The 12,277-nt window shown below is 43.6% G+C and overlaps 1 pseudogene; it reads left to right on the forward strand.

Moving 5' to 3' along the window:
* The first annotated feature begins 751 nt into the window (after nt 1–751).
* On the forward strand, nt 752–11,945 carry LOC139745655 (uncharacterized; annotated as a pseudogene).
* Nucleotides 11,946–12,277: the final 332 nt, after the last annotated feature.

Genomic DNA, 12,277 nt, shown 5'->3' on the forward strand with positions numbered 1-12,277 from the left:
AAGCCTGCAAAGAGGAAAGGGCTTGCCTGATCAGATCAAAACTTTTTAGTGGCAGCTGGACATAGCCGACTGAAGATTGCACTTCGTCCTTTTTTGAGCATCCGAGCAGATCTGTATTTGTTTGTTTTCTTTGTCTAATTCTTTCTCCTTTTTTTTAAAAACTGTGCATATGGCCATATTCCTCAGTCTGACTGTAGGGAAAGTAGGAGAGGGGCAAGAGGCGGCCCTTGTATGTGTAGTGGCCATGCGGAGGGCAGTTTGAGGTTTGGCCATCTCTTTGTGAGAGAGGATGTAGAGTTCACAGGTGTTTGAGGGCCGGAGAGAAGTGAATTAGTCCATTTGTAAGTTGAGCAATGCGGGGGACGAGAGAGGATTCTGTGCTGCTTCAGTTTGTTGTCACATTCTCCGATACGGTGATCACATTTCGTTCTTAGCTTCTCTAGGACCAGTCAAAGCATCACCCGTTGTCTTCTGTCTGAGAGGACTTGCCGTAGAAATCATTCTTGTGTTAAGATATTTTGTATTCTCAAAGTTGGTAGAATTGTTTGTGGTCAACTGGAAGTTGATCCTATGTGTACTTTCGTACAAATCATATGATTTTAGACGATGCAGAGCAATGCCTTTGAAAATGATGGAGTTTAACTGTAGAGATATCTGCGAGTATTGTGACAAGTTCATGTCCCTTTAACCATTTTGCATTTTCTCCCTCTTGCCTTTTCTATCCATCTCTTTCTGTTTCTCTGTCCTTCTGTCTGTCTCTCTTCTTTTGCTTTAGGGCCAGAAGATGCCGGTTCTGCACCCAGCAGGAGCGTATCCGCCCTCCCTAGCCCATCTCATGATGTACAACCAGGAGCACTATCCTCCGGGCACACCCTCACCGCATCTCAGAGGAGTGGAGGTGGACTCAAAGACAGGTTTGTACAGAGTAGAATGATGGATCGGGGTTAATATTTAAGACCCCGGTACAGTGGGGATACCCTGGAGTGAGAAGGCTTGCCCCGGTACGGATATATTCACGAATCCCCTTAACGAATCGTGTACAGCTTTGTCACTGATCTGTGTGTAAGTACACACACAGCCACAGAATCTTGACCAGAGTTGACCGTTACCGATGAGTGTATGCTCCAATGCACTTATTTGCTGACTGTTGCTATACGTGCGTTTCTACTGTACCCCTGTGGGCAGGGAATGAGCTGGGCCACCCATGAATCCACACGCTGCTGGGTCTTTAAAGGACAAGTTCACCTTCATAAACATAAGGATTGAGAGAATGCAACAATATTAGTAGAACACATCAGTGAAAGTTTGAGGAAAATTGGACAATCGATGCAAAAGTTATGAATTTTTAAAATTTCTGTTTTGGAACCGCTGGATGAGGAGACTACTACAGCTTGTGAGTCATATGCGTACAACAGTATAAAGAAAATATAAAGAAAATTCAACATATTTTCACTTTTTTCGCATAATAAAAGAGCACTTGACTTGCCTCTTTCTAAAGGCAGGGGGAATAATATTACCCATAACATTTGTCGGTAACGAGTCGGGGGAATGTGTACTTTTTTCATAAGATGAAATTTTGTGAAATTCTCTTTATATTTTCCTTATATTGTTGTACGCATGTGATTTCTAAGTTTTTCACACACTGCAGTAGTCTTCTCATCCAGCGGTTACTGCACAAAAACTTCAAAAATTCATAACTTTTGAACGGATTGTCCGATTTTCCTCAAACTTTCAACGATGTGTTCTACTAATATTACTACATTCTCTCAATCCTTATGTTTATGAAGGTGAACTTGTCCTTTAACCTGTTAAGAATGAGTCCCGAGTATACTCGGGCAGGTGTCTATGGGAAATGTGTGTTGTAGCAAAATCAGTCCGTCCTCAGTGGGTTAAGGTATCTTTTGGAAAGACTGGATGGACAGATGCTAATCACGATGGGCACATTGCATTTCCCCTCACACTGGTCATCTTCAAATGTAGCTAGCTTCAAGACAACTTCTGTCCCTTTCACATCAAATGCCATGTTACTCAAGATTTCAGTAAGAGCCTCTTTTTTTTTTCTTTTCCTTCCAGCTTCCACTCTATTGTAATACCAAGGCCGCTAGAGATGTGATGATACTGTTAATGATAACATGGAGTTTGCATAGTTGCAAACTAGTATGCTTTTAGAGTAGGTAGTGAAAATTTTTTTCATCAAAACTAAGTTAATTGTTTTTTTCCAATGAAAAATATTTGTGATGAAATTTGACTAAAGCGTACTTTTTTTCCACAATTTTCTTGTTATCTAAAGCAAGAAATAATTTCTGATTCCGGTTTTTGTTTTTAATTGTGTATCTGTACGTTCGATGTACAAAGGTTGACAACCCTATGAGAAGACGAGATACCTGTTTTTTTTATAGTTATTTTTGTTCATGAAGGTTTTGTATAAAGTCTTACGTAGCTCTCCTTTATAAAAGTGTTGTGTTTTGTAACAGATCTTTCACAGAAAACAAATGTTAACAGTTTTGTATGATTCTCTGAAAACTTGATGATTCCATGGCTGGTATTCTCATCATTGTGTATATTGCCAGACTTACGGTGCCCAAATCTATAACTGGAAGAGTAAGTGGTTGGCGAAATGTTGCAGGTATGCCACGGAAAAAGGGTACCGAGGCAATTGCCTTATGCTAACTCCTTTCTGTTTGAAATAGTATTGTGCTCTGCATCCATGCATTAATTTCCCCTCTAATGCGAGGAATATGGAGGAATGTTTTATGCATTTGTTTTCCTTCGCACGATGTATGAATTTGAAATCTGCTGCCAACCGTCCTGAATTTGCAGTAACCTGTATCACTGCACTATGAAGAGCTGAAAGTGAAGAGGGGTAAAGGTGGTGTATGATTCGATGCAAGAAGGCAGGGTGGGGAGGGGGGGAAGAAAGATAATTACATATTTATAAATGCCAGTGGGATATGCGGTGCTGAAAGTCATTAGGACCACAAGGTCTTGGCTCATTAATTCCACCTTCTCCACGATAAATTCCTACTTGTGTGTCTCTGTCAACTGCAGGGATCTTGCGGAGAAGTCACACGGATATCTCGCCGTATCACCCGCTGTCTCCCAGCTCGCTGAGTTCGCATCCGTTGGAGGTCTACAACATGCCGTGGTAATTATTCAAACTTGTCTTGTGCCATGTGTCAGAGTAAAGAAACATTTTTCTCCTTTTTTTCCAGAAATTTGTGGCACCAAAACCTGTGCTACATTCCTAAAGGTATAAGAAATTGATGGAATTAAAAGAAAGGGTAATGGATTCAGGAAAATCACAGTATCGTAAAACTAGCTGATTTTTTTTTCCAGAAGGTACAGGACAACCGTAGAACCACTTAACAGGTTACACCAAATTATAAACATTTCTCTTTCGTGTTTATATTTTTATTCTTTACATAATGTACATATGTATCGTGTGTGACGTGATCCCTCCATTCCATCTTATGTTGTGCCAAGGAGTCGTTGCCCACTATTCAGTCTACCACTAGGCTGCCTTCGTCTGACCCTTTTCACTCCCCCCCCCCCCCCTTCATTTTGTTTTACAATAACACAAGTCTTGCCCAGGACTACCAACTCTTCTATAATTGTATCCTGCTGAAGCTCTTGCTCACACTTCTCCCTGTCTAGTTGAAACCCCGTCTCCCAGATCACCCCCTCCCCACCCTTACCCCCTTCCTCCATCCCTTCTCTCCCTCTTTCCACGTGAGGCCGGTGAGCCTGATTGCCCTTCACCACGGTGCGTGATGCGTGGCCAGCGAAGCGCGGCAGCCCCTTCCACGACTGGTCAGAAAACTGGCACAGCCCATCACTCAAAGGAGCCCTCGCGCCAGCCATGTGCGAAATTCGGATTACACACACTTCACACGCACCGTCTTATGGCTCTTCTCCACCGCATCTTTCCACCGCTATCTCTCGCTATCGTGTGCCCTCTTCCAACCACTCTTTCAATTTTTTTTTTCTCGAGGATCTCTTTGTGTCATTGTCTCTTTCCCTCTCCTAATCTGCATCTTTATTAAGCAAGAAAAACAGAAAGAATAATTCTATCACTGAAGCAAAGTTATCTGCACTAGTTCTTTTTTATGAGTAAGCCTATTTCTCCTACGCGTGGGTAATGTTTCGGCTGTGATATCCCCTTCTTGCTATGCATTCAAATGTGTCTCTGATACAGAGTGAGCGGCACCAAATTTTGAAAGAGGAATGCACGCGTGCACTACTTCTTTCGGTGAACATCATAGGGCACTCGACAAAGATCATATTTATGCAAAGCTGCTTTCATCTGTAACAAGTGGATTTTTTGTGAAATGTTGAATACTGATTTAATGCTTTCCAATTCCGAGCCTTGCTCTTGAACCGTCCCACTTGCCTATCTCTGTGTGCAGTTCTTATATTCTTTAATGTCATCTGTGAGTTTTCATTTTAATACATGTGTGCCTTACCCTTTTGTACTTCAACTTTATCTTTTCTGTCTCTGGGGTATGATCTTTCCTAATGCCGTCCCTGCCTTGAGATGCAGCGATATGCTTTGTCTTCTACTCTTGCTGGATTGCAACTTCTGTGTTTCTTTTTGTCTTCCTTTACTCGTTGTTGTCTTTTGAACACTTTCTGTGTTTGGGGAGACGAGAGGTCCATGTGAGATGAGTATCAGAGAAACAGTGGCGAAAGGCGCGCTTGCTGCTGCCCTCTGTTAGTGGCTCGCTCGGCGCTGACGCTAATCCGCAGCCGCCTGATGAGTCCCGCGATTTCACGGCTGTTTGCTGCAGCCGGCACCTCCTGTAGTTTTCAATCATGATCGTTGGTGCGATCGTCAACCTCTTGCCACGGCAGCACACTTTCCAGGAGTATTAACGAACATTAACGGGGGGATGTGTACTTTTTCGCTGACGTGGAAATAATAGTAATAAAAGATAAACTGAGGGTAAGAGAAAAAAAAGGGGGGCATTGAAATTTTCTCAGCATGGCTGTGATAATGTTATGGTTCTTTTCCAGCGGAAGAAACAGGGCAGGGCATAATGTGAAGTGGCAGGCCCTGATTATTGGTAGTGCCCAGCCCTGTGAATGGGACGGACCGGGGATATAGATGGATGGGTGGATCGATGCTAATAAGGTGAGGTGTGTGGTGCATTTTGGTGAGGAAAGGCAAAAATCACTGCAATGTCTTGACAGTTCACTAGGGAAAGAGAAAGTGTTGGATGCAAAAAGAGAGTTACTTCCGGGTAACAGGGAAATAAAAGAATTCTTTGTGTCAGTGTAGTCTGTATTTCAGTTGTATTCTGAACTTCATAATGGTTCTTTTGATGATCCAATGGTGGAGGAGATGCCAGAAAATCTCAAATTTTCTGCAGACTAGTAACTCTTTCTTCCATTTGATGGTTAATGGCATATAGATTTTTTAAAAAAGTATGACTAGTGACTGGTGCATCTACATTGTATGTTCTAATGTTTATTGATGTTATCTCCCTGTCAATCATTTCCACCTCTTCCAGGCAAGGTCAGCCCTTCTACCCTTTGACCAGCAGTGCCCTGCGGTCCCCGTACCCTCCGAGCCTGGCCGCCAGCCCCGCCAGCATGGCCCGGCTGGGCCCCTCGCCCATCAGCTCGGGGCCCGTTCCCATGGGCAGCCTGCCGCACTCCCTCATGAACCCCATTGGATCCTCGCAGCAGCACGACGCACAGCAGCAGAGCAACGACAGGTGAGCCCGCAGCAGGGGGAGAAAAGTTGTCTTGTGGGAGAGGAGTGAAGGGTGGTGTAAAGCATCGCCTTAGTGTCTTGGGCTCCTACCCTTTGGCACCACACCACTTTTGATTCTATGTGGTTTCCTCATGCAATGCATTCTTTACCAAAAACAACAGAACAAACCAAACTACAATCATGTTTTTCCCCCTTTTTTACAGTTTCCATAGTCATGTCTCACATCAACATTTACTGTTGATGCAAGATTTTGCTAATGGTTTAGCTTTGAAGATCTGCATGATGTTGCAATCCATGACCTCTTATTTTCATACAGTCACTCCATTTAAGCAGTTTACTTGTATGATTTTTTGATAATTCCTTGAAAGGAAGGTCAAACTTCAGCATTACAAAAAGAGAAGTTAAAAACATTTTTTGACATAGTGGTGACTGATTTTCAAAAATCATGCAATTATGCTGTCTGAGCTGTGCATATTCAAAAGGTTGATCAAACACTTAAGCATTAAAAAAAAAAAGGTTTGAAAGTGGTGTCACTATCAGAATACATATTATCATGGTAGTATTATGTCTACAATGGTTTACATTAAAACTACTTTATATGTTTGTAGGAAAAAGACTGATTTTCTCCTTTTTTGAAGCATTTAGCATTCATTTTCAGCCTAACTGTCTGACATGTACAACTGTCCACCTCACATTTTTCAAACTGGAAACGATGTAGATTGTATCTTTTCATTTTAAATACTTGCACTGTGTTAGTGTCATTGGGTTCAATCTTTTCTTCTCTTTTTTTTTTTGGGTGGGGGGGGGGTAAGAGGAGAGGAGAAACTTCCTTGAAATAATGGCAAATCATTGCATTTTTGTTCTCAATTATGTGGATGAGCCAGTCAGATGGCAGTTTCTCTCAAAATACTCTCGCTTGCGATACCAAGTGGGAGCTCATACTCACTCTGCTCTGGTGAGGATTGCAAGTTACAGAGTTTGGATGCATGATGGATTAGAATCTGATTTGCAATTTGAGGTGATGGAAGAAAGAGTGACCTTTATGCGATTCCGATCAACACCAATCCACTTTGGAAAAACCTCATCCCCATAAAGTCCCCGAGTATTGACAATTGTAAAATGATTACCGTTAATTGAAAGACTTGGGCTAGCAAAGCCGATCGCCGGGACAGCCTTGTAGTGCCCATTCTCAGGAGCTGATTCGCGGGGAATTGTTACCAGTTGTCGCTATCAAGTTACGGCTAATGCGGAGTTGATATGGTGGCGTAACCAATCGTACAGGGTATAACGGAAACAAATCAAACATCGGACTGAAAAGTAATACCCCCATTTATGCGGTTGACAGTGTCTGTTGGGTAGAACAAGAAAAAGGAAAAAAGAAACGATAGAGGGTGAGGGACACTTCCCATCTATTTGCCCTGGGAGGTAGTTGGGCTTGGCAAGGGGGCGGTCGGTAGAAGAAGAAAAAAAAATTACATTGCCATCTGAATGAGTTCTCAGTGCATGATTTATCAGCAGCGTGATTACAGGTGGATTGAAGGGGGGAAATCCAATTCATTAGGTGACAATTGCATGGCCGGGGCCCCCAGCACAGAGACACGGCCAACCTGTCACATGGTTTACCTCGGGATTCATTGATAGGCGACAGGAGTGGGGCCAAAACGGTTTCACATTTGTCGTTTCCTCTACTCTTCTGAAGAACCAATGTAGACTTTAAAACGCATCGAGTCTGACTCGACTGAAACGACCCTGCTCCGAGAATGGCAGTAATGAGGTGGTTGTTGGCATGGCAACAGGAATTAATCGCTCGGTGTGAAAGCAGTCATCCCTCAAAAAATTTGATATATTATCACATTCATACTTGTGAGAGAGCAAAATTTAACATGTTCACGTTCAGATATCTTAAAAGGTATGCCATGTTTGACATTAATTGTTACTGTCTTGACTTAATGGATTGTGGGAACATGGGAAAGATACTGTATGCATCATAATGCTTCCCACACCTCTCTAACTTTGAGATACATTTTTTTTTTTAGATAAATAATCAAAGCACACCATACCACTAGATGATAGCTTGACTCCCTTTTTTGAGCAGTTTAGCATTACAGACCAGAGAGGGTGGCATTTTGATGTTCGACCAAAAGAAAAACAGCAACTCCAATTATGACAGCCTTTCCTAAAAAACAAACAACCACAAAACAACCAACAACCCACTTTATTTGTATTTCACTAATCATGATTTGAATCATAAGATAGTGACTATGCATTTTTCTTGCTGTTGATATGGTTACACTTTTTAGGAGTAGTCTGTCCAAAAGGACTTCACACATTGTCATTCAAGGGAAAGGTTTTTTCTGTAACTTTAAAAAAATCCCCCCAAAACATTGATTTGTGCTTCTGCATGAATAACAAGAGAAGAGTATCTTGCAACAGATTTTTTCTTGTTTTCATTTTCGTGTATCATTAGACCAAAGTGGTGATCAGAACGGTGGAAACTATGTTCTTTATTTGTGACAATATAATGTTCATTGAGACATTATTGCATGATTTACGGGTTATAGATGCAATAAGGGATATCAACAAATTGCATCAAAGCTTTGAAAGTTGCCGAATCAGACTTACTATGGATTTCCTGACAAACTTTTAATGAAAATTTAAACTCTTTGCATATATGCTCTGTGAGTGTGGATATGTACACAACTGTCTAAGCTGTTCTCAGAGCATTAACCCCCTCGCTCTCTCGTCTTATCCCGCAGGCATCAAAAGGAGAAGGAGAAGAAGATGGCAAGTGAAGCCAGCAAGAAGCAGCAGCACATCAAAAAGCCTCTCAATGCCTTCATGCTCTACATGAAGGAGATGCGGGCCAGCGTCGTCAAGGAGTGTACCTTGAAGGAGAGTGCTGCCATCAACCAGATCCTGGGCAGGAGGGTGAGTAAAAACCAAGGGTGTGACCGCGCCCACTTGAGCAAGATTGTAGGCCAGAGGGTCGGTGACGAGGGCTGGCCATGCAGACTTCATTTAATCAAGATCCTTGACAAGAGAATGAACCACACCCACTTGGGGCAAAGGAGAGCTTGACCACACCGATTTAACCTGATTCTTGGTTGGAAGATGAGGAATAGAGATCTAACCATGCCCTTGATACAAAACCTGTGTTGGGGAGTCAAGAAACGATTTGCGACCACACCCATGGAAACAGATCTTTGCTAGAGGTTAAGTGAAAGGGTTGATCACACCCACTTCAACGAGATCCTGGGTCGGAGGTAGAGTGATATGTTAGTAATATGTAACACTCTAGCAGGTCTTTGGTTGAAGGGTTAGTGCAGAAGGTTGACCATGCTTTCTCAACTAGACCCTGGGCAGGAGAGTGAGTAAGTTGTGATCATGAGTACTGGACCGACCGTAGGAAATGAAGGTTGACCACTTGAAATATCACTCTGACCTGGAGGGTGAGATGAAGAGGGTAGACCACACACACTTTTCCTGAACCATGGTCTCAGCTTAACAGAGAATATTGGCAATGCTCACTGGAATATCTTATGCCAAGCTCTCAACTTAACAACAGACTTTCTTGACTTCTAAGACACATATTAATTCAAAGAATATACCTAGTACTATTAGTTTGCCTGCCTACATATGATTGGTTACTCAATCTAAGCTCTAATCTGAGCATTTGTGTCTTGATTATCATGCTAACCACTAATCTTTACAACTCCCATTTTGTCCACCAGTGGCACGCCTTGTCCCGCGAGGAACAGGCCAAGTACTACGAGCTGGCCCGCAAGGAGAGGCAGCTACACATGCAGCTCTATCCGGGCTGGAGCGCCCGCGACAACTACGCAATACACGGCAAGAAGAAGAAGAAGAAGCGGGACAAGACGCAGGGCGAGAATTCAGGTACGCCCTCGGCACAAGGGCAATACTGTGTCGGCATGGAAGTGCCATCTGTATTTGTGAGTGAGTGTTTGGTCAGCCTGTAGAAGTTGGGCATGCCAATAGCTGGTAGTGACCATCTTGACTGGGTGTCTGCTCGAGTGTTGTGTGGGGAGGGTAGTGCCGTTAGTTGTGACCGAGTGAATGTGGTGTCAGTCTGTTCCTTTACTAAAATGATGACAGTGTAGATTGTTACTATCTCATAGAGTGAGCTATTAGTTTGCATTCATCATACAGCATTAGCAAAAAAAAAAAAAAAAAAAAAAAGCATAACCGTGCAGTGCAATCAATCAAATCATGCATTTGGGACTGGACTCTTTGATAAATATCCTCCTCACTGTATGTGTGAGTCATCATAGCTATCTTTTGTGGGCCTGAGCATAAAATGAGAGAGAAAAGAAAAACCAAACTGGCGAAGTAAGAAATAACCCTGTTCAAATCTTTCAAGGTGTAGTGGGCAGTATCTGGTATTTCAAAATGTATTTTAATGCCAGTTACTACCACAACATATATGTTTTCTACGAAAACTTCTCAAAATCACCGACACTCTTTCGCATCACAGAATCGGTCTTTGGAATAATATATGGAACTGCGGTGAAATGTAGAATCAATTCTTGATGCGCATACGTGTATATTGACATTGAAATGTTTGTTTGTTTTTTTTTTATCCCCCTTCTCAAACTGTGTTGGATCAGGTGAGCCATCAACTCCCAAGAAGTGTCGGGCCAGATTTGGTGTTGACCAGCAGGAATTCTGGTGTAAGCCCTGCAGGTGAGATATCTTGATTGTACAGTTCTTTTGAAGGGCAATTTGCCAATCAGTTACATACAAATTTCGTTTTTCACATGTGGTGCAAACCAATGGAGATATTTAAGGTGTGGTCCTGATGTAAATATAGTGATATTAGGTATGTAGAGATATTCACAACTTTCAGTTTTAAAGGTATAAATCAGTTGCATTTGTACATGAAATTAAGCGGCATTTAAGCAGTTCTGCAGTACAGACTGAAAAGGCATTCATTATGTGATATTTAGCAGTTTGCACGAATGCTCTGAGTTAAATGTGGGCTATCATTTTAATATCTTGTGACTGAACAATCAATTCTCCTTTACAGGAGGAAGAAAAAGTGTATTCGGTACATCTCTTCAGACGAGAATGATCGGGATAAGAATGACGACGATGATGATGACATGGACGATGACCAGTCCGACACCAGCCCTGGTCAGCCGCCACCCATGGAGATCTTGTCAGACCACACACCAACAGCCCCACCATCGGTGTCATCAATGACCGGCCAGCCTCCACCTCCCAGACCGCCTCAAGATCCTGTCATCTCTCCCAAGCAGAACGGCATCCATTCCAGGCCCATGCCACACTCCAGTGGCAGCCATGCGAGCAGCTCGCAGAGCAACGGAGAGCCACCCACCACGTCGGCGGCGTCGCCCAAAGGGCCCGCGTCTTCGTCATCGTCGTCGGCAACTCTGTATTCGTCCAACGGTTCCCACAAACTGCCCAGTCACAGAGACAATCACCCGAACTCGATCGAGAGTCGTCTGAACCCCAGTGGCAGCAAGCCAGCGGAGACGAGTCGCAGCCTCTTCTCGCCTCACTTACAACTGTCCAGCACCTCGGGCTCTTCAACAGCCTCCTCCTCGTCCTTATCACAATCTTCTCTAAGCATTCCGTCTCTGTCATCCCAGCATATTCCCCACCACTCACAGCAGCCTCTTGTTGCCCAGACGTCGCCCACCATCGTCCACTTACCTCACCCAGCCGCCGCCTCCTACCCATCCCTGGCCAGTTCGCGGCCCCCGATGGTCATGTTCTCACCCCAGGCTTCACTCCTGGGCCACCACGCCCCGCCCAGCATGCACGACTCATTCCGACCGCACATAGCCAACGGCTTTGCGCCCCACGGACTCTTACCCATGCACCACCCCCAGGGTGTGCCCCCACCACCGCTCCTGCCATCCCACACGCAGCAGCTGAGACTGCCCACGTCAGAAATGCCTCAGGATCTCTCCATCAAGTCGGGGACGGTGACCGCATGACTATCACGGTGAGGCTCGGCTGATCACCACACAACGCTGCTACCAGAGAGGTGTTTCATTCATGCCCCCTTGTCCTCCAACACCCCTCCCCCACCCCTCCCGTCCCATTATCAGAACCCCAAAAATGGCCATCCTCCAAAAATCTCAACTTCCCTCCTCCTCGTGTCTCTCCCCTATCATATAAAAATGACAGTGTCAAGTATTCAAGTATTCATGCTTTCTCTTTCTCAAGGAAATGTTATATCAAAGAGGGTTTTTACCTGTTCTATATTTATATAATCGGTGGCTGGACCACTCTTTTTTTTTTCTTTACATAATGTAATTATACTTTTCTTTTCACCTCCTCCAAATCAAATCAAATCATCTATAAAGTTTGACCCACTATCTGAAGTTATTACCTTCAATCCTTATACAGTGATGTGTTGACAATATTATGCCCCTATGTTAAAACTAGGTGTGTCGAGCTGTAGGCCTCGACGACTGTAGCATACTTTTCATCTACCTCGCCTCACCCTGCCATTATTTTTTTTTTGGGGGGGTCATCTCGACACGGAAACAAAGAATGGACTCTGCTGGC

This window comes from Diadema antillarum, unplaced genomic scaffold, assembly GCF_040938485.1.
Source record: "Diadema antillarum isolate AM-2024a unplaced genomic scaffold, OU_Dant_1.0 seq00001284_RagTag, whole genome shotgun sequence".
Taxonomy (NCBI): Eukaryota; Metazoa; Echinodermata; class Echinoidea; order Diadematoida; family Diadematidae; genus Diadema; species Diadema antillarum.